This window comes from Rattus rattus, chromosome 12 (genome assembly GCF_011064425.1).
Source record: "Rattus rattus isolate New Zealand chromosome 12, Rrattus_CSIRO_v1, whole genome shotgun sequence".
Classification (NCBI taxonomy): Eukaryota; Metazoa; Chordata; class Mammalia; order Rodentia; family Muridae; genus Rattus; species Rattus rattus.
Genome location: NC_046165.1, coordinates 5,303,311 through 5,314,046, shown reverse-complemented (window position 1 = coordinate 5,314,046; position 10,736 = coordinate 5,303,311).

Here is a 10,736-nt window from a genome sequence, read left to right as displayed (position 1 = left end):
TGAAATTTGTAGCTAGATTTACCACAACAGCAAAGAAGTATGTTTATGGAGAGATCAAGCTGTAAGCTTTAGTGATGTTATTGCTCCCCCCTGCCCCTGCCGCCCCAAAAAAACCAAACCAAACCTTTAAGTGTTTATTTAACTTACTCAACCTGTTTGGCATACTTGGCTCTGGTTTGCTCTCATCGTTTCATTGTTGGTCTTTGTTGAGCATAACTGTACAGGTCGTACTGCTCCATGTCTTCTGGTGCTGGGAAATGATTACCCAGGTCCTCTGGAAGAGCAGCTAGTGAGTGCTTTTGACTGCCGAGCTGCTGTAGTTCCCACTGCCTGTTCATACTACAGTGTTCCTGTCTTCATTGTCTGTTCTTTCAGCCAATATTTTGGTTTGTTTGGAGTTTTGTCTTCCCTTTTAGGTAGCGTTCATGTAATGAGCAAAGCACGTTGAAGAATAACACTCTCTAACACTCCATACATACATACATACATACATACATGCATACATACATACATACATACATACATACATACATACATACATACGTGTAAAACTTTGAGAGTCCCACAGTCTTTACATATTAAAAGTTCAATCCCTTTAAAATATCCAATATCTCTTAAAATTCAAAGTCGTTTTAAATTCAAAGTCTCTTAACTATGGACTCCACTAAAATACTTTTCTTCAAGAGGGAAAAATATCAGGGCACAGTCACGGTCAAAAGCAAAGTCAAACTCTTAACTGTTCAGTGTCTGAGATCACCAATGATCTTCTAGCTCCTCCAAGGGCTTGGGTCACTTCTCCAGCTTTGCCCTTTGTAGCACACACCTTGTCTCTAGGCTCCAGCTGCCTGTCCACTGCTGCTGCTGCTCTTGGTGGTCATCTCATGGTACTGGCATCTCCAAAACACTGCTGTCTTCATTGCAGCTAGGCTTCACCAGTAGCCTCTCACAGGCTCTCTTCATGGTGCCAAGCCTCAACTCCTTTGCATGACCCCTTCAGTCCTGGGCCACCAATTGCAACTGAGGGTGCACCTTCACCAGTGGCCTTCCATGGCCTCTCACAGTGCCCAGCCTCAGCTGCTCTTCATGACCCTTCATGCCTTCAAAACCAGTACCACCTGAGTGACTCTTACACATTACCAAGTCCAGCCACAGCACAAGGTACAACCTTGGTTATCTCTGGAACACAGCCTCTTTGTGCTCTCAGAAAACACTTCCCAGATTTCACCTCAATGCTGTCTCTTCTTAATCACCACTACTTTCTTAGCTCCAGCTGACCAGCATCAATAGTCCCAGTAATGCAAAGGTTTGCTTTAGTAGTTTTGATATCTTGTTAATCACAGCTGATTGATTCTTCAGCCACAGCTAACCAAAACCACAGAATCTTCACAATCAAAACCACAACAGCCTGACAAGAGTCTTTAATCTTCCCTCTGAAATTTCACAAGCCAGGCCTCCATCTTCTGCACTATTCTCAACATTATCTTCAAAGCTCCTACAGAAGCTCTTAACATCCCAATAGCTCTTCTAGCTTGAAGTTCCACAGTCCTCCCCAAAACATGGTCAGGTTGTCACAGGAATCACTGTGCTGGTACCAATTTGTCTTAGTCAAGGTTTCTATTCCTGCACAAACATCATGACCAAGAAGCAGGTTGGGGAGGAAAGGGTTTATTCAGCTAACTTCCATCACCAAAGGAAGTCAGGACTGGAACTCAAGCAGGACTGGAACTCAAGCAGGTCAGGAAGCAGGAACTGATGCAGAGACCATGGAGGGATGTTTCTTACTGGCTTGCTCTTTTTCTCATACATACATGAGAAATATGGTTCTTCCCAAGGTTTATATAAGCGTGTATCAACATTTAGAAGTCTAGACATGTGATCTTTGGCCAGTACGACATCATAGATCAAGAGTTTACAGAATATCAAGGAATAAGAGGAAGTGTGACTGGGCATTATATGCAGGGACAGAAAGAGACAACAGTCTGAAGATTCATCTGCCTTCAATGTAGATAATGAGATATCCCATAGTTTTAAGATAATTTAACGAGAAGACAAATGATACTCTATTATGTAGAATGTTTGGAATAAAGGAAACAACCAAACAAGGGCCATTAAAAATAAAAGGGCCCCAAATTTGCCCAAGGAATTCCAGAAAGCAGCCAGCAGATGCCCTGGAGCACAGAGGTCACAGAAAGCAGGCAGTTTGACTTAACTTTTTGTAGTTTGGAGAGTGTTTACCCAAAAAAGCAGTTTGTGCAGTGTTGTGACCCCCCAATATTCTGGACTTTGAAATCTGATTCTCATACCCTTACTGTGTTCTCTACCATCAAACCACTCCTGCACCCTCAGACTAAGGCACAATTTGAAGACATCGACTCTTAGACCAATGTTTTTTTTTCGGAGCTGGGGACCGAACCCAGGGCCTTGCGCTTCCTAGGTAAGCGCTCTACCACTGAGCTAAATCCCCAGCCCCGAGACAGTATTTAATTAAAGAAGAATAATTGAAAGGAACAAAGTGGACTTAGACCAAGAAAGTTATACCAACCACTATTCCAACAGTATCAAAAACAAAACTATAGGGTGGTACACACATATTTAATGTAGCTTACTGGGGCTAATGGTTGCTCCCTTAGAAAGTGCCTTAAGCGTTGTGTGATGACTCATGCTTTAAGTCCGGAGACACGTGTATATTTGTTTGAGGCCAGAATTGAGCTGATTTACATAGTAATACTAAGTTCCAGGGCATACAGCGCTACATAGACTTTTAAAAAAAGGTAAATGTGTTTTAGGTTAAAAAAACAAAACAGGTATATGTTTGTTTGCAGATTCAGTATGGTGCAGGCGAAGGGTGCCTCTGCTGGTACCTCTGAGGTACCAGGTACGCAGTGGCATAGTATAGAGTTTATTTAGGGCATAGGGAGGAGAGTTGAGGGGAGAGTAGAGACCAGCCATGAGCATGTGGGGACTGGGAAGGAGAATGAGGAGAAAAGGGACAGGGAAGAGGGTAAGAGCAAGAGAAGAGACTGAGCAGAGCCCAAGCAGCCCCTTTTATAGTGAGTCAGGCACACCTTGCTGTTGCCAGGTAACTCTGGGGTGGAGCCTAGAAGAAATGTTAACAGCAAATGTGCTTTAAGATGTAGCTTTGTTGACTTTTTGCAGTTGTGTAAAGGGAGAACTAATGTCCATTGTTGACTCAAGTTGCCTTCATTTTACAGGGAAGAAATAAATTCAGTTTTTAGAAAAGTCATTCTGACAATGATACATTTAAGAATATACTTAATGAAATCTTAAAAAAAAAGCCAGAGGTGAAATCTTTAAAAAGAAGAATATACTTTATGTATTCAAAACTGAAATATCAGCATTTAAACCACAAGATTAAGCCCAAGAAACAATTGACAGTAAATAGAAACTCAGATCCGATACGGCAGCATAACCTGTTACCTAGTGTGCGGGGTTAAGATCTACAACACAAATATCTAAGAGTGGTCATTTAAGACACGCAGGCTCAGCTGAACAGTTCTGGATTTGCCTTGGAGTTCCTTGTGAGGCAAATGGTTGAGGTAAACACTGAAAGACAACATCGATGACTAGTCAGATCCTTAAGAATGATTAAAAAATGTATGAGTATGGGTGTCTTACTTGTATGCTTGTCCGTCTCACGGGGTTCTGGTGCTGTGGAGGACATCAGAACAAAGCTACAGACAGTTGTGAGCTGCTGTGGTGCTGGGAGTCAAAGCCCGATCGTGGAAGAGCTGCCAGTGCTGCTAATCTTTATCTCTCTTATCTCAGGAATGATCTTTGTTTGTTTGTTTGCTTGAGTTTTTTGTTTTGTTTTTTGTTTGTTTTGTTTTTCTGCAAGCAGATCTCATGTAACCCAAGCCAGCCTCAAACTGTGTAGAAGAGATTGACCTTGAACTGATTCTCCTGCCTCAGCCTCCTGAGTGTTAGTAATAAAAGCTTCAGCCATGGGTGGTAGAGATGGCTCAGAGGTTAAGAGCACTGACTGCTCTTCCAGAGGTCCTGAGTTCAATTCCCAGCAACCACATGGTGGCCCACAACCATCTATAATGAGACCTGGTGCCCTCTTCTGGCCTGCAGGCATACATGCAGGGAGAAAGCTGAATGATATATACATAAGAAATATTTTTAGAAAAGCTTCAGCCATTACATCAAGGCCATCATGTTTTTTCCTGCTACTGAGGATATGCATGGTTAGTAAGTGCTGTACCACTGAGCACTAGAAATGGTATTTGAGGTCACTGAAGCAAAGCCAAATGAACACAGTTGTTTAGGTGCTGGCTGATAGCAAATGGGTTGAAACATGGAATCAGAAGATGGAGCTGAGAGATGGCTCTGGAGCTCAGAGCACTGATTCCCTGAGGTCCTGAGTTCAATTCCCAGCAATCACATGGTGACTCCTATCTATCTGGAATGGGATCCAGTGCCCTCTTCTGGTGTGTCTGAAGACAGCTACAGTCATATACATACTCTTAAGAAATGCCAGCCTTCACTTGTGACCACTTCTAGAAATTAAACTATATACCAATGTGTTTCCTTTTTATTTCCCCCTTACCCCTCCCCATCTCCATTCTTCTGGATAATTTTTGTTACCTTTTCTATGTAGTCCAGACTACATAGATCTTCCTTAAGTTCTGGGGTTATAGGTGTTCTCACAGGGAGAGTAGGTAGTCTTGATTTCAGCCTGAAGTGTTTGTTGACTGTTCTGGTGATAATGTGTGGAAGAGTGTTAGGGGATGAGCATCCTCAGAGGAGGGCAATGGCTGAGTATATTATGTAGATACTAGATCTGCCTTTGATCCTGTATTAAGTGACCAAGCAAGATGGTCAAGAGGTGAAGAAAAGCACTGTGCCAAGTCTAACAGACCCGGGTTCAATCTTCTGCACACATTTGGTAGAGGGAAGTAACTGACTCCTGACCTGACTGACCTTCACTGTGGCATGTACACACACACACACACACACACACACACACACACACACACACACACACACACTCTCTCTCTCTCTCTCTCTCACTCCTCATAACTCTGATTTCTTCTGCAGTTAGGATCATTAGAGAGAACCTTGGAGAATTGAAAGGTCCTCTAGCTTGCTGCCTACGTCAGCTGTTGACCCAAGTCCTCATTTTCTGAGGGATGACAGCCCAGGCAGAAGAGTTCTGCTCTCTGCTCTCGTTCAGTGGACTCCTTCCTTGAACATCTCACGAGTCACCTTTTGTTGGTGGTGCTGCCCACTTGGAGAGCAGCAATTTCAGCCACAGTTTTGCTGAGGCAGAGACATGAAGAGACCATTTGATTATTTTTTAAAACTGTGGTTAGAGTCTCTGTCCCTCCCGCTTTCCTTCTCTTTACCCCCAATCTCTACCCCTCACTTCCTTATCCCAGGCTGACCTAGAATTAAATGTGTAGCCTAGGCTTATCTTGTATGAAGGACCCTCCTGTCCCTTGTCTTCCCAAGTATGGAGATTTTATGTGTACACACTCCTGGTTTATTTTGAGTTTTTGGAAAAGCCTTGTGAAGTGTTTATTCTGGTATTCAGGTTTACTTTACAATCTTAAAACTGTAGCTCTTTTTTTTTCTTATCCTTTGAGTTAGGGCTTCTCTGTGTAGCCCTGGCTATCTGGATCTGTCTGCCTCTGTCTCCTGATTCATAAAGCCACATTGCCACCACCACCCAGCACAACTCTATAGCTAAAAGCAACATCATTTTCTTTTTGGTTTTTTTGAAAAGAGGTTTCTGTGTTAGCCCTAGCTGTCCTGGAACTCACTCTGTAGACTAGGCTGGCTCTGAACTTGAGATTCTTCGGTTTTTGCCTCCCAAGTGCTAGGATTAAAGGTAATGTGCCGCCATCACGGTCGGTCCAGCTAGCTTAAAGCAGCATTTTAAGCTGGGTGACATGGAGCATGTCTGTAACCCTAGCTCTTGGAGGCGGAGACAGGAGACACTATGTGAGTAAACCCAGCCAGGACTACATAGCGGTGAATCAGGACTGGTGCCAAGGACCAGCCTTGGCTAGGTCCAGATTCCTGAGGGAGGGGTGTTTGGGAAGTCAAATTGTGGGTTGAAGCCAGTGGCCTAGCTTCTGAGCTGCCTTTCTAGATTGCTCAGACAGCTTTTTTGCTGTTCTAAAACTCTGGTTGAGACAGCTCTCTCTGCTGGTAAAAATTCTAAAGGCTTCTGGATCACTCGTGGGTTTTCTGACCAAAGTCAGCAGAGCTGCTATAAAAAAATTCTTGAGTCTTCTGACCCAAGTCAAGATTCCTGTTAGAAAAAAATTCTTGAAGAACTGGTTTCACTTTCCAGAGATCTCCAGATAGCTTTCTCTAGAGAAAAAGTTATAAAAACAAAACAAAACAGCAACAACAAAAACCACTGCTGTTGCTTTCTGTTAGCTTACCTCATAAAGACCAAAAGCCAAGTTTTTAAAATTTACATATCAATTCAGTTATTTATTCCAGGTTCCCTTTTGATTATCCTAAGAATCAGTATCTCATGACCCCCAACCTCTTAATTCTTAAGAGGCAGCAAGCACACATTTTCTTTTAACATTGTAAAAGAATCTAGAGATGGCCTGCCTCTGTCAAGCACAGACAGTAAACTATGGTAAACAGGGATCCCTTCTTGAAATTACCATTTCTACCCCACCTGGGCCTAAACTGCTGCTTCCCAGGCTAACCTTGAACTCAAGTATTTGTCTGCCTTTGTGTCTGACAAGCTGTTTCATAGTGTAGTTGCCTCTTGTTTCTTTTGATTAGTAAAGCTCCTTATATATTTTTTTTGCATAGTTGAGAAATTGTATATTTCGAACTCATGTTTTTAGAGTTCTTTTCCACAGCCTTAAGGGCTGTCCTCAAGGTCCCATTGTTTACAATTTAGCTGAGACATTAGCCTTTTGCCTTTGTGACTTATGCTTATCATAGTCATTAACGTTAACAGGGAGGACATTCCTCGAAGGAATATGAAAATATACGTACATTGTTATACAAACAAGCCTTATGCTCACGGCAGCCATCAACACCTGTGGAGGTCCACATCTGATGGCCCTGTCCCAGGCGCAGGAACCTTGTCATTTTGTCCCCACCGAGGCCATGCTGGACCCGGCAGACAGGCTTGCTGGCTAGTTCCTCTGATAGGTGTGATGTTGGCTGCTGTCTTAGCCAGCGGTTCTGCTGTGGGAGGGCTTCTGCATGTTACAAGTGATTCTACTCCACTTCTTCACCCTGTGTCAGCTTCAGGTGAATGTTGAGCTTCTTACTCAATGTCTCAGGACTCCTCTACAAGAGTTCCAAGAGAAACTAGCTGCTAGGCTAGTTACAGGCTAGGCTGCAAAGTTGTGCCTCTCCACCCCCCTTCCCCCCATTTCTTTTTTCTCCTGCTTTTCCTCCTCCTCCTGACAGGGTTGCCCAAGCTGGTTTTGAATTGGCATTTCCAGTGATGATATTCCTGCCTAGCAGGGTTGCAGGGACAATCCAATTCTTGGCCTAGCACTAGGCAAATTACTGTTTACAATTTTGAGCACTCACACAAGTCAGAAGAAAACCTGCAGGAGTTGCTTCTCTCCTTCCACTAAGTGGATCCTGGGCATCAAACTTGGGTTGTTAGGATCCTGGCTTTTGTTTGTTTTGTTTTAAGTTTTTATTACTCAAAGAAGTTACAAGATTCAAGTATAAGGGACAAATGTGGGTTTTACTGGGAAAGGTATCAGGGTTCAAGGTCAACTTGAACATAGTTGGAACCCCAACAAAGGAAAGAAGAAATGGGCTATGTTGTCATTCAAATGAGCTGTTCCGGTCTGAAGTCGGGATGAGAACAATGTTATCTACCTCATGAAGATACTGATTAGTTGGGAAATCTTACATATTTAAAGTTTGTGTGTGTTACCTGAGGAATTTAATATGATTGCTTATAGCAACATGGGTGAAGGGTTTTCAGGAGCATGGACAATTTATCAGTGGCTTGCCCAGCAACCATTACCTGTCCCTAGAACATCCATTCTTTAACCTGTAGGTTTCAACTCCTAACAGGTGTCACACCTCAAATATCCTGCACCTTACACATTACGATTCATAACTAGCAAAATTACAGTTACAAAGTAGCAACAAAGATAAGTTTATGGTTGGGAGTCACCACAACATGAGGAACTGAATTTAAGGGTTGCAGCATTAGGAAGGTTGAGAACCACTGCTGTAAAACCTCAAGCCCCACCCTCCTCCATGACCGAACACATAATACAGCTATTCTGGGTGCAGTGGCTACATTTACAGAAGACACCACTACCGCTCCCCCTGCTCTTGTATCCTTTACAATCCCTCTTCCGCAGTGCTCCACAACTCTCAGGAGGGGTGAAAACAGCTAATCAGGGCATTTAGGGCAAGGCATCATTACACTATAACCATTTATGAGCCTGCAGTTACTGTTGCCCTCTAAAAAAAGTTTCTCTGTCCAAAACTAATTTATGGGCATGAACGTAAATATTTTTTGTTACTTTTTTTAAAAAAAGATTTGTTTATTATATATGAGTATACTGTAGCTGTTTTCAAACGCACCAGAAGAGGGCATCAGATCTCATTTATAGATGGTTATGAGCCACCATGTGGTTGCTGGGATTTGAACTCAGGACCTCTGGAAGAGCAGATGGTGCTCTTGACCACTGAGCCATCTCTCCAGCCCCTTTTGTTAATTTTTTAATGATTTTATTTTATGTGCATTGGTATTTTGGCTTTGTGTGTGTATGTGTGACAGTCCTCTGCCATGTGGGTGCTGAGAATTGAACCTGAGTCCTCTGTAAGAGCAGCCAGTGCTCTTAGCTGCTAAGCCATCTCTTCAGCCCCCTAAGGATATTTAGAAGGCAGTTTTTTTTTTTTTTAAGCAAACTTTCCCACTGGTGCCTGTGGCCTCTATAAAAACAACCAAATTTTAATTTTGTATGTGAGTGTTTTGCTAGCATGTATGTATGTGCACTGGGTAGATACCTGGTGCCCATAGAAGCCAGAGGAGGGTGTGGGATCCCTTAAAACTGGAGTTCTAGATGTTTCTGAGCCATCACGAGACTATCAGGAATTGAATGCAGGTCCTCTGCAAGAGCTGCCTGTGATCTTAATGACTGCACCCCAGTTTTTCTGAAACAATGGACTTTTGATGATTTCATCACATATAGTAGCAAGCACACTGCCAGGTTTTATCACCATGATTCTGATTGCTGCAGTCTCTAAAAGTCTAGGCATTGTGCTGTAGCAATGAGAAGACAGGAATATCAGGGGTTTTGTCCATTCTCACATCTCTTTAGCTATTAACTGTTTGCAGTTTTCTTGTTTGCTTTTTTTTTTTTTTTTTTTTTTTGCAGTGCTAAAGATATGTTTTGGCCTTACCATGCTAATCAAGCATTCTACTTTGAACTCCATTATCTATCACCTTAAATGGGGCATTTGGAGGGAAGACACAGTGTCTCAGTGGGTAAAGGTGCTTGCCACCAAACCTGATGATCTGAGTTTGATCCCCAGGGCCCACATGAAGGTAGGAGAGAACCAACTCTCACAAGTTGTCCTCTGACTTCCATTTATACATTGTGGTACCTGCGTTCTACACACATACACATGCACATATGTAAAATAAACATGCAATAAAAAGTTTAAAGGGGGAAGGGTCATGAGATAGTGCAGTGGGTAAGGTGCTTGCCCACAAGACTGAGTTCGAGGTGGAGGAAGAGAAGATTCCTGAGGGTGGTCCTCTGATCTGTGTACATGCTTTGTGGTTGTACACGTCCCCTCACCCCTTCCCAAACAGAAACATAATTAAAAGCTTAAATACAAAAGAAAACTGGGATCCCTTTTACATATTTCAGATGGTAGACCACCGATATTTTGCAAATCCTGTTGGAATTTTCACTTGGTATCCTTTAATATATACAAAAGACTTCGGGATGACTTTTTGGTTTTTTTTTTTTTCTAGATCTTGAAAGTGTGTCCTTAGGGTATATAAGTTGCCATCTATGGATAGAATAGTTTTGATTCTTTTAATGTGAGTACTTGTTCCACCATTCTCTTATATGATTGCCCAGGCAATCAATATATATGTCTTAGTTAGGGTCTCATTCTGTGATGAGACGTCGGCATGACTACGGCAACTCTTATAAAAGAAAACATTTAATTGGGGGTGGCGTACAGATTCAGAGGTTCAGTCCATCATCATGGTGGGAAACGGCAGCATCTAGGCAGGCATGGTACAGGAGGGGCTGAGAATTTTACCCCTTTTACCAAAGGCATCTAGAAGACTGACTTCAGGAAGCTTGGAGGGGGGTCTCAAGGCTCATTCCAACAGTGACACACTTCCTCCAACGAGGCCACACCTACTTCAACCAATCAGCACCTCCTATTACTGCCACTCCTTAGGCCAACCTTTTTCAGGCCACCACAGTATAATCTGTTTTACTGGACAGAACTGGTGATAGCCAATCCCTGTCTTGGCCCTGTATTCAGTATTAAATCATTTACATGTGAGCCAAGGGGTTTCTTAGAGGCCCTTTATCAGACTGATGTCTTCCTAGTTCCTTGAAGTTCTTTTTGCAATCATAAAAATGCTCTGTGTGTGTGCTCAGCGCACAATGGTTGAGACTTGTGCATGTATGCTATACATACACTGTCATTCACCGAGCTATATCCTCACCCAAATGTTAGCTTTTTTAAAGTCACATTTATAAAAAAAAAATCGGAAGGACTCA